Source organism: Struthio camelus, chromosome 12 (assembly GCF_040807025.1).
Source record: "Struthio camelus isolate bStrCam1 chromosome 12, bStrCam1.hap1, whole genome shotgun sequence".
In the NCBI taxonomy this organism is placed as follows: domain Eukaryota; kingdom Metazoa; phylum Chordata; class Aves; order Struthioniformes; family Struthionidae; genus Struthio; species Struthio camelus.
The window spans coordinates 12,387,473-12,401,622 of NC_090953.1; the positions used below are offsets into that span (position 1 = coordinate 12,387,473).

General features: G+C 38.8%; 1 long non-coding RNA gene across 1 annotated transcript; it reads right to left on the reverse strand.

Annotated features, from left to right (window-relative positions):
* Positions 1 to 64: 64 nt before the first annotated feature.
* Positions 65 to 13,838, reverse strand: LOC138068910 (uncharacterized). The gene is made up of 3 exons (XR_011143768.1): positions 13,594 to 13,838; positions 10,537 to 10,618; positions 65 to 183 (listed from the first exon to the last, which is right to left on the reverse strand). It is a non-coding gene; the product is annotated as an uncharacterized lncRNA (long non-coding RNA).
* Between the last annotated feature and the right edge of the window lie 312 nt (positions 13,839 to 14,150).

The following is a 14,150-nucleotide window of genomic DNA, read 5'->3' on the forward strand; positions in this document are numbered from 1 at the left end:
TGCGGGCACCGTCTGCCCGGGCGAGGGGATCGCCAAAGCTGCCTGACAGCTTCTTTCGACGTACCTTGATTTCATTCCCACAGAGGTCTCCTTAACGCTATTTCCAGTCAGTTTTCAAATTCCTCTCTACAAAGTGTGCTTCAGTTATTTTCACTCAGCAAATACGCCTGTTCTGAATTAAACCTGTAGCAGACAACAGAAATTCAATTTTACCCAAAATGTAAACAATTCAATTCAGATTTTTAGAATACAACATAAAGATTTTGTGATCCTCCTCAAAACTATTTTTTCTTTAATTATCAAGGTGATGTTTCAATAAAATTCCAAGCACTTCATTGCACATTTTGACTTCTTAAAATGCATACTGTTATATGATGGAAAGTCATCTTAAAATGAAAACTTGAAATTGTTAACTCCTAGTAGACCCTCACTTCTTAATTTTCCCCACAAAATTTCACTATGGTGAAATCAACTGAGTATTTTCAAAAATACATCTATTTTAATGGAACTGCAATGTCCAATGAGAAATTCATTTGCTACCAGCTCTACTCTTATTAAGGATTTCTTCCTGAACCTGATAGGACATTATTCTGCATTTTCTCAACTTTGCATATAAGTTCACTTTTAAATCACTTAATTTTGCCTTACAAAAGTGAAAAAAAAGACATAGCCAAAATCAGTTCTGCCTGAGTTATTGTGTTTAAAGTAGCATGAATCTTCATCTTTCTTTCACTCTTAATAATTCTTGGTTCTGCCTGTATTGCCGATACCCTGTCTAACATTTCTTCAGCCATGTTCAATCCTGATCCTTCAGTTCATGCTTCATTACCTAGAGCTAATACAGTGGGGCACAACTGCGGATAGCCACGATACTTAATATTACTTATACGTGAGATCATTAGCAGTCCTAGTGAACTCAGCAGACATATCTATAGCAGGAAAAATGTAAACTTAATTAATACTAATATATATTAAAACATAAACCACGAACTTAGAATACAGCAAATCAGCTTACAGTTTTACCCTGCCTTAGGTACAGGAGTAAGCAAGCTTTACTGCAACAGGTAATTAATCATCTGATAGTTTGCCTTTGGGGCACATGTAAACAATAATCTTTTTTCTAGGAGAAACAGGACAGCGCAATTTCTCTCTTCACATATTTACAAAAATGCTTAAATACTTCACAACTTGCAGGTCTCAGCTCTCAGGCTGGACACAGGAAAAATGACATTTGGCATCATATCAGCTGAATAAGATTAAATACTTCTTGGAACAAAGTTAATTATTTTAGATGGTATGATAGCAAGCATGCTTCGTCTTGTTTCATATGACTGCAGAAATGATTCATGAATCACTCATCTTTGTTATCTGTAACGTAATTGCCTCAGATACTGGCTTTCCTTGCATCAGAAAGCTTATTCTTCTCCCAAGGTTCAAAAAGTAATTTTATTGATGCTACTTAATTCTAGTTACTAATTTATGTCCTCGAGTTAATTAAAAAAGAAAGAAACTAAGTTCTTGCTACCTATGCTTGTTATTTGATTCAACTGATTTTGCTGAGGTCATTCTACTCGCATTGACCTATCTAAAAGAATTAATGATTGGCTTGTGGCTCAATCCAAAGGTCTTGCTTCTTTTCCTATCCTTCTTGACTTATCAGCTAGTTTTGGACCTTTGGATCATTCTTTATCAACTCAGTTTTTATGACTTTGCACAATATTTCTTTTCCACCTTACTACAGATGTTTGATGTGTTATAGGGTCCCTAAAATTGTCCTTGCCATCATTACAGCAGGTTTTGTGCTGCATGCTCTACCATTTATTTATTTATCTGCTGGGCTGCATTTTTTCTGCTCCCATTTTTTAAATGAAAACACTCTTTCCTCTATTTCATATGTCTGTTTTGTCCTGTCTTACATGTAGCTCCTCCTGGCTGCAGGCTAATTTTCATTTAAGTACAATCAAGGCAGAAATCCTTTCCTTCTCCTAACTGGCATGTTTATGGTCTGGCCTTAAAACCTTTACTCATGCTAAACAGCATTTACCTTTCAGCCTTCACTGAGGACCAGTCATTTGACCTCCAAATTGCTCTCCCAGGGGCCTTGGTATGTGCAACGCCATAAATGCACAATCTTCTAAAATACAACTTATTCATATCCTCATACTTTTTTCTTCACTTGACCACCTTCTGGGTCACTTGGAAAAAAAATCTCATTTGTCTCCTTAAAGCAATCGCTCACTGTTACATATCTCTGCTTTCCCCTCCTTATATTCCTTAATACCTGATTTGGCAGATACGGACGTTATCCAGTCTGCATTCACAGTGCATGGAAATGTCATTTCTTACAGTTCACTCTTTTGCATCAACATGAGAGTTTTCCTGCTTTTTGTATACTGGGTAGCCCTTTATATCTTCTTCCTCCTCTTCTACAAGAAGGGCTTGATCTTCTACCACTTTAAGTTTTAACAGTGACATAAATCATTAAGCACAGCAACAATAACAATTATTCTAATGTGACTTAAATTTAGGCAATCCATTTGTTACCTAAATGAAAGGTAACAATTCTAGAATCTCTGACTGATTCCCTCCATCATTTTGGAATGACATATAGGACTCTGCAGGCTTGTATACAGCCATCTCTTTCTGTAATTAAGTAATCCTTTTAAAGCAATGTGGTTACAGTTAACGGAGCACAATATTCTGGCTCAATAGCATTAAAGCATAAGATATACAGTAGCAAAGTTCTAGCTTAAAGCCATATAATTAGAAAAAGCAACAGGAGACATGCAGTATAGAAAAGTTATTCTTGGCCACAGAGCTAGTGTTAGTGAAGCCCAAAGCCTAAGTTCATCTATCTTTTGGATGGTATCTGGTCTCTAGCTCATCTATCTTTTTCTCTAACATATATCTATTAGAAAAATAGAAGTCTCAAAAGGATTGTATTGCTGTTCAGCTGTGAATTTCCATCTGTCCAGGAACTGAGGTCCCACCTTTCACAGTACATGCAGTTGTTTACAGTTGTAATGAAGTATAGCAACATGCCTGAGGTACTTGAGGGACAAGATGTTTGAAGTTAAGGAACAGCTTATCCAGTCTTACCAGTATTTATGCTATAGTACTGATTAAAATTATTTGGTATAAAATGTCATATAAATACATATATAAACATATAAATGTTTTGTACTAAATATGCTTTCACATACATTTATTTTAGAAATTTAAATTGCACTAAGTGTCTTTTCCATCCAAAAGGCTGAAGACAACACTTTTAGTGAAATCAACAAGCAACTCTGAAAATAGAATCAATTTACACAAGATAATTTTGTAAATTAACATTTACATACGTTCAACAGTTTCTTACTTAAGGTACCTCTGTTCAACAATACAATTGTAAGAGATTTAATTTTTTCTAGTGCTTTGTCAAGGATACTGCTTGCTAAATTCCAACAGACTACACCCACAAGAAGAGAATTTGGCCTAGTAAATCTTATCTGTTTGCTATCAGGAACAACATAGAAGAATCAAGTATGCTTCTTAGAAAGCAAATTTCCAATTTCCTGAATATCTTCAACTGTTCAGAAGTCCAGGCTGTTCAAGTTGAGGAAGAACCAATGCATCCCAAAATATTAAAAATATATATATATTTTTGCCATTTGTCACTTGTAATTAAAACTTTTTTTAATTTAACATATTTCACTTTAACTTGTGACCTGTAATAAGAGTTGAAAAATCAATTTACTTTTTTCAGAGCCCCTTAAAAGAGATTTCATTTTGTTCAATTAAATAATATAAAATCTTGCTCTATCATTCTTCACACTCAGAAGAAATATATAATTACATTTAATTTCATACCAGATCAAACAAACTGCATTTGTAAAATGGCAGGAAATCCTTTCTCCTTAATCCCAGTTTCACCTAGATTCAATCTTTTAACTTGCTGACAAACTCCACATGGCTTCTGCCTATTTTCTGCTTTTTATAGTTGTTGAAGGACCAATCTTGTACTCCTCCCGTACACCAGGCCTGGGTACTCACTGTGGAAACTACTTAGAAAATCTGCACTTCTTCCTTGTCAGAACACCTTCACAGTGTGACAGGTGCTGAAGTGCCAAGTTCTCCATCAGATTGCATCCAATGGATTGCTCAAGCTTGCTACCATGGAGTTTTAACTACAGAATGCAACACTTATTTCTGTGAACATAAGAACTAAGGACACCAGATTTCCTCTGTATTTATGCAAATCATATGATAAAAGATATATCATAATCATAAAATGTATGGTTAATCATAAGCATGTATTTACCACAATCAGAGAATTTGTAAAGCATCTATGTTGTGTGGATACTGTGGTGTTTAATAGCACTGCAAGCTTTCTGTTAGTCAAAGCACTTACAGAGTCTTTTATACCTATCCAGCTATCTATTATCATGAAACTTGTAGGAACTTAATACAACTGAGACCTATGACCCTTTTTCAAATTTGTTTGAAAGTAGCCAACAAGTTTAAGTTGCCGGGGGATGAGAGGGAAGGCGAGAAGAGACATAGGTATATGAGTATGTACAACCATGGTCCTATAACCTCATGTTCTTGGGAAATAAGTCTAAAAACTTCCTTGTCTTTAGGAAATCAAAAGCTGAAAATTTTTCTCCTGTTTGAAATGTTTTCTATATGTAACTTAGGTACTGATAAATCAAAATTCTGTAAGATTGTTAGCAGACTGGTATGATTCAGTTCTGAGTGTACTATTTTATTTTACTTCAAGCAATTAAAATACCAAGCACAATAACAGAGCTCTGATGAGATAATCATTAGACACAACTTTTGGCTTAAAAGTAGGCCACAAGAGGCTTGAAACTTTGAGCAAATAAAATAGTCCTTGTTGGGAAAATAGGACTTTCTACTGTCCTGCTGGCTACTGACAAACCACATTGCATCATAAAAATGACTGGTTTAATAATTAATTTCTTTACCTAACAGAGCCTGAAATCCATATTCTGACCAACTGTATGTGCATATAAGCATGAGCACTAACATATGTATAAATATTGCACATATGTTTTAATTTTAGATGTCAAGTTTCTATTATAAAGAGGTGACAGAGCTGAAGAAAGTTCTGTGAAGGCAAAGGATTTAGTGATCATAATCCATGACATCTTACACTCTGTCATTTCCAGAGGCAGTGGAGTGCTGACTACTAAGAAACTCAGGAGGTTCATGCAGCAAAAGGCACATCACTTGGTGGGATAGATTTCATTCAGACCAGTATTTTCACGTATACAGTAACATGATCTGCTGACATTTTATAGGGTCAGATCTGTGACAACAATTCTTTCTCTCAGGGCTGCCAAGTGAACTTCATGGCTCTAAGACGTTTGAAATCTCTTGAATATCAAATAAGTGGTTTTGTGATATGCCTTGCTGTACATTACCATCTCAAATTGGAAACTGCTCCACATTTTTCTTGAAGAGTATTTGTAAGAATTATTAGTGCAAACTACCAGTGACTTTGGAATAACTGCATTGCACCTGGTTTTCTTCTCACTCATACTGGAGTAAAAACAAAATTGTAGCTTTGTCATATTAGGCATCTGAACGACCGTTTCAAACCAAATTCCGGGTTCCTTTAATCACTGTGGGTGTGGCAACTGGAAGTACCATACCGGCCTCCTAATGCAAAGAGTTTTTGCACGATTTTTGTGGCAGTAATAAGTACTTGTTCAACCTGTATGTCCTTGGAAAACACAGGAAGCATTTGCTGTCCAATAACCTGTTAATCCATCCCAAGCTTCACGGAGAGGACAGCCCAAAACACCAGGTACATTTTACCTCTATTTACCCTAGGGAGAAGGCTACAAAGAACAGCTTTTCCCCTTTTTTTCCTTTCCACGTTAAACCCCAGAATGCTTTGAAGAGACTCCCTGAAAAGAAGAATAAGCCACAGAATCCCAGTCACTCTGTGAAGTTTCTTGAGCTTTTTCTTCTTTAATCAGTTCTGCCCTGCTCTCCCCTTTGCTCCACAGGCTAACTGACAGCATAGGTTCTTCCATACGAATTGGGACAGGGTTATATATTAGTTTGAAGATTCCCTTTGACAGACAATTATTCAATTACTGTTTTCTAGTGCGTGCACGCAGGTTACTCCTGTAAAAGAGGCTGGAGTACCCTTGGACTAAACAAGATGACAAAGCTTTTCCGTTCAGTTTGCTATACCTCAGTAAATTAGGCTGCAAGAATAAAGCCTCTTTTGCTCTTTCTAAAAAATATAGCTCTTCAATAAGCACTTTCATTTACCTGATGCTCTTGCTGGCAGCATCTTTATCTATTGTTCACACTGTTATGACTCTTAGAAGTTTGCTGAGCTAAAGTATAAGCTTTCTTTGATGGTGGGATGGTGACAAATTATACATGTAGAGTTTGATCTTGAATGTCTCCCCCAAAGACTTAATAAATTCTTTGCGAGTTTTATGCTCAGTCTAGTTCAAAAATTGGACATGTGGATGTTGTCTACTTTTCCATCAGAAATGAAAAAATGGTAAAGACACATTTTGCCCTGTACTCAATGAACTGTATCTGAACTAACTTTCACTGGCATAGCTCTAGAATGATGTTGGCTTTCTATCTACAATGAACTAACAGAATTCAAAATCTAATTATGGAATGGAAACATTTTCTCAACTCCAGAAAACTGGACAAGGCTCCCTGTGGAGGTTCTGTATTAGGAGACAGGATAATTCTTGAGCTCTGACAGCTCCCTTCCCTGATCTAGATGAGCACATCTGTTCTGCTGCAACCCCAACCACATCCATCTAAGAAAGCTGAGGATGGGCACAGAGCCAAGAATCCCGTTTACATCTAACACCAGGAATCTCTCACGTGTCATTGCAAACTAGTACAATTCGGCTCCTAGAATTTCATATCAGTTGCTTCTAACACCTCTACAACAGAAAGATGAGTTTCACTATGACTCAGACAGCTTCACCTAGAAGATCTTTAGATAGTTCTAACTGAGTAAAGAGCTAAGTCAAAGCAAGCTACTCCAAATAATATAAAAGAGTTTAAGATCTTAAATTTTAATATAGTAGAAGCAAACCTGATATTGTAAGGTGATTTGGTGGGCAATTTTTCAGCAAAATAGGTTTTTAATCACCAAATGTCAATTCCTTAAAATGGAAATGTTTTAGAGCCAACAAATTTAGGCAGAATATAGGAAAGGTTCCCTTTCCTTCTTTCACCTTCTGCTCCAGTTTTCCATGCAGGCTGCTAGGAAGATAGGTACTCACAGTCTGCCAGGAGTGCTGCATTTATTCCACAAGCTTTCTAGTATTGCAGCATAAGAGTTAGAACTCCAGCTAAAGCTACGGGCAGCTTTTGAAGACCAGCTGCCCTCTCAAGATAACATATACACTTCTAACCACCGGGCTAAACTAACAAACCATGATTTGCAGGATGGAGTACCTAAGATCCATAACCATTAATTGCATGCATAGCAACAGTACTGGCATTTAGATTTTTCATACTCTCCTACTAGCACGACTCCCATTTCCTGTGGAGTGCAGCAGATCTTGTGTATGTCTACACTATTTGAAATCTGTATTTGCAGCCTATAAATCTGGACTGTTCATCCATATTGTTTTGTTTAACTTGAGTCAAGCCATGTTTACTCACAGCCAGGCTGCACCTGCTCATCTTTTAAAAGTAAGGTCACTAACGTAAAAGGAACATAAAAGAGCTTGTAGCAGATTGAAGCAATGTAAAGGCACCCTGCAACATCTAGATTTCTTGATTTTGGGGGCGGGTGGAAAGGGTTGGGCAATACATTAAACAAAAATCTATTGGAAATTCCAGGGTCATAGGAGAAGTTTGCTCACTCTGAGGGAGACTTTTTTGGAGGCTTCTGATGGCAAATGACTTTAGTGAGCACATGGGTCAAGTCAATTGCAGAGTGGACCAGCAAGTCAATCCACCTAGCTGACCAACTAGAACTTCTGATGTATTACAAATTTGCAAGCATCACCCCTCAGGAGTGGGGAAAGAGCTAGAATACTACTGATAAACTACTGAAGTTAGTGGTTTAAGGGGTGCCAAAGAACTTACTTCACTGACCCTCATCTGCTGAACCTTTGCCAGAGAGGGAGGACAAAAATGGAATGCCTTGAACTTTGCCAACGAATGGGTTCTCTCTTGCGGCTTTCTCTCTTCTTGCATTTACAAAAATGATTCTGCCTGGTTAATAGACACACTGCAACTCATGTAGAAGCTGGAAGGGGACAGAAGGAGAAACTGAGAGAGAACATGTAGGAAAGGAGATCAAGCTGTTGCTTATATGTTGCCTCACTCTCTCCTTTGCATTGTTCCTAATAATGACTAATATGACCCCTTGATGAGCCAGTTTTACTCACTGAGTCAGCAGAGAACTCACCCAACAAAATACAGAACTTTCTGCTGGCTTAGTGAGCTGAACTGGTCACTGAAGTGCCAGAAGAGCACTAGAGTTAGAGCAAGGGAGGCAGTGGAACTAGGAGGCTTACATATGGAGAAGAGGGAAATGGAGTCACCCCTTTTGGCATCACCAGTGTATTCGAGCAGTTCAGCCTGTCTCATCTAATTGCAACCTTACAGCAATACTGTGATGATACTGCAAATAAACCTTGCAGCCTTCAATAACAACTGCAGTAACTGTGGATTTGAAAATGGGACAGGAAGGCATTTGAAACTGGAAGTTGAAGATTGAAGACTTCAGCCCAGCAGTCCTAAAAAGTATCCAGTTGTGGCTTTCAGTGCGAAGAGTCAGGTGAACCAGGTGAGAAAGAGCACTACCCAGCTGTCCTGTTGCAGGGACTCAACCCTGCAACCTGCGCTCAAGGCACAACCCATCCGCTCTGAACCTTGTCTCTCTACCACTGGTTACCAAGTAGCTAAGTGTTGTTCTGTGGTATGATTACTGTCACTTTAGCAAGCTAGAAAGGAGTGTGCCACCTGGTACTGTTTCAGTGAGGTCTCCCATCAAACCATTAAAGAACAGAAAAGAAAACAGCAGAGAAAAAAGAAGTGGCTGTCTGCACAGAAAAAGCTGCAGCCTGGAGTACCCCACGGTTAGGCAGCATAAGCAGTGCATAGCTTTACCACGCTCCCTGTCTAGGGAAGGCTACATGCCTTCCCCCTAAGCAGTACTAGCAGTACAGACAGCTTGAATCCCAATTTAATATAAACCTCCAGTTACTTGTTACCCTATGGTGACATCTTGTGGATCAGAGCAAAATACCCCTGCCTAATTCCACAGAGCCATGAGTGCCCTAACCTGAGAAATCTCTTTCCCAAGTCTCATGAGTTTTATAGCACCGTATAGGGTAGATGGAATTGGTTTAGCTTTTCTTTAATTTTTCCTGCTCTGTAGATAGTGCCAATGAGCACTGTAGGAACAAGCTCTACACAAAGAACCAAAAATAGAAGTAAAAAGGGAAAAAAGCAAACAGGAGAGTAGAGCACAGAGTCTGAGAAAAGAAGAGAGTAATAAATAAATGTCATAAACTACATTTTCTATCAATAAAAGTGTTTCCAATGTCCAAAGCATAGTACAAGCAAGTGTTGCGCTATTAGGAGTTAATAGCTGAAGCTAATGGGAGCCTATGCCTGCTTGTCACAGCAGCAGGAGCATGCAAATAATCATCACCACACAATCATAGCTCTGCAAATATTAAGCAGCTAAACCTCCCAGGATGCCTGTGCATGTAGTATCATTCACACAGGCTGGAACTGAAGATTCAGTTCAGATTCAACTTGGGATACTAAGAAATGGAAAAAGTTAGCAATACTCCGATAAAAATATCAATTGATTTTGGAATGTTAATTTTGGAGCCTCCAGTTTGAAATACTCAGGCATTATTTATAAATAAAATTACAAAATTAATTTCTCATATTTCTTTAACTATACTAAACTGTATACACCACCTACAGAGGTATAATTTTTATTAATCTAGCAAGGAAACTTGGTATGAATGATCATTCACTGTCTAAATTAAATTTCTATGAAATTTAATTTAAAAATTTTGATAGGTATCAATCTATTTCTCTACTACAGTAGATTTTTATTACTTTAACACAAGTGATCAGCCAATGTCTGTGGCTAATTGTCATTTATTCTGAAAATACTTTCACTAAAAGCTATTCCAGTATAACTTCCTATGGAGACATATTTATCCAGAAGGTAATTTTCCAAATAAAGAGTTATTCTAAAATAGCTGTAGTCCTTTAAATTCACATCCTATCTTACATCAGAATAATACGTAGCAAAGATGCTCCAGGTTTCTGAGGGAAATACCACCTTACATCTTCATATTCACAACAATTTATACATCTAGAGAACAACCATTCAAGTCCAAAAGAAAATGCTTAACTCCTTAGGAGTTCTGATCATACCCTCAGTGAAGGAAATGAATATTTTAACAGTAACTTCAAGGGGAAAGGATAGAGTCTGTGTGCTCTAATGCTGTAAATCACTAAACATTTTATTTTAATTATTAAAAAACAACAGCTTACCAGTGTGCAATATTTTGCTGTCTTGCCATTTTTATCCAATACCTCTGAACACCTACGTTGACTAGTGTAAACAGATGGTATGCTGAAAATGATAAAAGTTTAAGTTATGGTCCCGTAACATGGGAAAACATTCATTCTATGTAACAAGAAATACATTCATTTGTGACCTCTGCAGGCATTTTAAAATACGATACATCAGCCCTGACTGATGCAGAGAAAAGAAAGAGTTCCATGAATGTCACCTATCACGGAGATAGGATAAAAGTGCTTGTATTTCAGGTACTCCCACAAAGCATTACAAGAATGGGAGGAGCAGTGAAAGCTGGAGAGGAGGAGACTATGGAAAGGCAGCACACATGGCAAGTCATAAACTCATTAACTGAGCACCTGTTGAAAATGGTAGTGAACAGGTTTGAGTAGCCTCTGGTTGCCACACAGGCCTATGACTGTGCGGGCTCCCGAAGGGGTGCTTAGGCAGGGGTGTTTACCCAACATTGGCAAGAGGCCCTCTGCAGAGCCTGGCCCATGGGCAATGTCCAGCACAGGATGGTACTGCTGACTTCTGCAAGGTGGGCAGGGCCCTGTCCGGTTTCCAGCACAGGCACAAGCACACGTGCTTCTTGTCACACCAAACAAGAGTCAGCCAGTCACAGAAAATGCCATCAATACTCTCCAATAAATCTGCATTTAGAACAGCTAATTGGGAAAAAAAAAGCAAGTGTAGGTATTAAATGAAGTTTATTGAACTATAAAACCTAGCAAGGAACTAAGTTAATAAGAAAGCACTCCTTTGCCCCAAGCTAAAAATAAATGATATTTGATTCAGCAAAAATCCTGAAGCTTACACAATGCAAATTATAGCCAAACTGACACCTGGTTGAGGAAAAATATCAATACACACTAAAGCAGTCTATAATATTAGTCAGATACAAAGTAACCCACATGGATTAGTAATTCTGTCAGAAAAAGAATTTAAAAATCAGAAAAGCACAAGACACTTCAAAGCCATGTACCACATACAGCATGATCGTGATATTTTATTAACTTCAAAACAAAATATGAATTAGCAGTTAATTACCTATTAAAGTTGCCATGCTAATGAGAAATACTTGAACAACAAAATTGTATGTAGCAGTAGACTAATACACCTTCATCCCTTGGGATTACTTAAGAAAAATAAATTGTCCCCGTGTGCACCACAGACTAATTCCTAAGAGGACTTTGCTTTGTGTGGTTTTAGAGAACAAAAACAAATCTTAGTGCTAAATGAAAAGTATCAGAAGGAACATACATATAGACATAGGTCATTAGGACTCAGTATATATTAGAGAAAATAACAGGGACAGAAGTGTAGTTTGTTTCAAATTTGGAGGCTATACAGATGCCTAATAACGTTGACATACAATGCTGACATAATTACTGCTTGAACTGTTGAATTCCAGTTGCCTTTGCTAGGCTAATAACAGGAAATACTGCCTCTGAAGTTTACGCTGGCTCAACAAGCTACCGAGTTCATAACTGAAGTCAATATGTAGAGTTAGAAACTATGAATAGACTAACTGGAAAAGGGTGAAAAAGGTGCATCTCAAGGTATAGCTCAGGATAAAAATGTATTGTGAAAAAGCTGGCCAGCAAAACAAATATTTATTTTGTGACAATTTACAAGTTTTTAAAAAATCCATCCTGAACAAAAAGGCAGACAGAAGTCCTTCAAAAGGCCACTCTGGGCATACTCATAATAAATTAACCTGAGGCTTTTAGCTCTGCAGACCGCTGATTAAGATTCCCTAGTGAACTTAGAGAACTAATGCTACTGCCCATCTGAGAAAGCAAGAGGCATAACTAAACGAGAAGGTTACACAGGAAAACTCTTCTTCACAAAACACATCGCAAGACCACATACTCTTCTGAGCAAGTGCCTAGAATTAGTTATGATAGTTTGGTAATGTTTTGGAAGGTCTGGCTGTGGACATAACCTATAGGGCATATTAATTTCTCCCTTGTTTCCCATGCAGTCACCATCAGGTAAGGAAGCTTTTAAAAACATATTGTATCTTTTATGGCTGTAACTCTTCCAAAAAAAAGTGCTAAGCTAAAGTAACTCTTCAGGAAACCAAACCTGGTAATGCCTGATGCCCCAACTTGAAACAGTAGCTCTGAGAACTGTAAAAGACACTGTTTTATCCAAATGCTAATGCTTAATAACAGTCAAAACTTAGCCTAAACATAAAACAGTTACTTTTCAGGTGAGTTAGCTCTCTGAACCAGCTCATCACTCAGTCCCATCATTTCTAATGCTGGCACATGGTGAGGAGTATGTGAGCAGGAAAGATGCTACTGGCTTTAGAGCGCTTGAAATCCATCAGGTCCAATTTCAGCTGCAGAGGAACTGCCTGGGAGGTCCAACTACAGCTAAACTAAATGGACTGCTCAACTCCCTTGCATTAGAGATAGCTACAGTTCATGCAATAGCAAATTGAATTCATTTGTCAGGCCAATCAAAGTCTGTAGTAAAGAAAAAGGTTTGCTGGCAGTTAATTCACTGAACTGAATCAACTCACCTTGTGGCCAAAGAAATACCCTATCTGACATAAAAAGAGAGCAGGGAACTGACTGAGGGAGGAGGAAACTGTCCTCTCAGTGACACATGGCAAAACAGCAAGAAAAAAATAATATGACTTTTATTTCCAGCAATGGCTGCTTGAACTTCACTGAGAAAAAAAGTAAGTTCTGGTTGCTGCGTCCAGTAAGAAGGGTGAAATTCCTGGAGTTTGCTTCAAGGTTGTCAAAGTAACCAATGGCTCTCCTAGCCTTGGACAAAAGCAAGGCAGAGAGATAGACTGTAAATTCCTTTTGTGCATCTAGAATACTAATAAACATTTTTATTTAACTCAAAAAAAAAATCAAATCATACGCTAAATTTCCAGCTGGTTCAGTTGCTGTTTGCCTATTTTGCCTATTTGCTACCCAGCCAGGAAAAGTGCCAGGGCTGGCACAGGAGGAGGGTAGGAACATGTTCCTCAGGGCAAGCTGTGTGAAACTATGATAGTTTCTCACCTGATCTTGTAGGGAATCTCGTAAATCTCTCCCGGCGTGAATCTTGACTAGGCTTGGCTGCCTGTGTCAGCGATGACTGCAAAGTCAAAGGGGGAAATCCATATGGTCCGTATACAACGCAGTGCGCGTTCTGCCTCGGAGAGCCGCATCAGGCTTGTTTGTAACGAAATGTGCCAACCTTCCGGCACCCTCAGGCCCAAAACTGTGCGTCTCTTCTCCAGCACCGCTGGGCACAACTTCTGACACTGCAAGCAGACATGTAACCCACCAGCACAGATCCCTGCCGGCCCTGCAAGGCTGTGACTACAGCTTGGCGCTGCCAGGTGCGCTCAGATTCCCTAACAACGGTCATCAAACCGGGCAGCGACTGCCACCGAATTAGACAACTCTTCTGGGGGCACCGAGGGTTTGGGGGAGGAGAAGGACCGGCTCTGCAGGTCAGTCAGCCCTTGCTGGTGCCAGGGCAGAAGCAGGGCACGGTGCTCGGTTCTGCCCCAGAGGCGCCGACGGAAGAAGCGGGGACCTGGAGGGGAGGCGACCCCCCCCCCTCCGTGAAA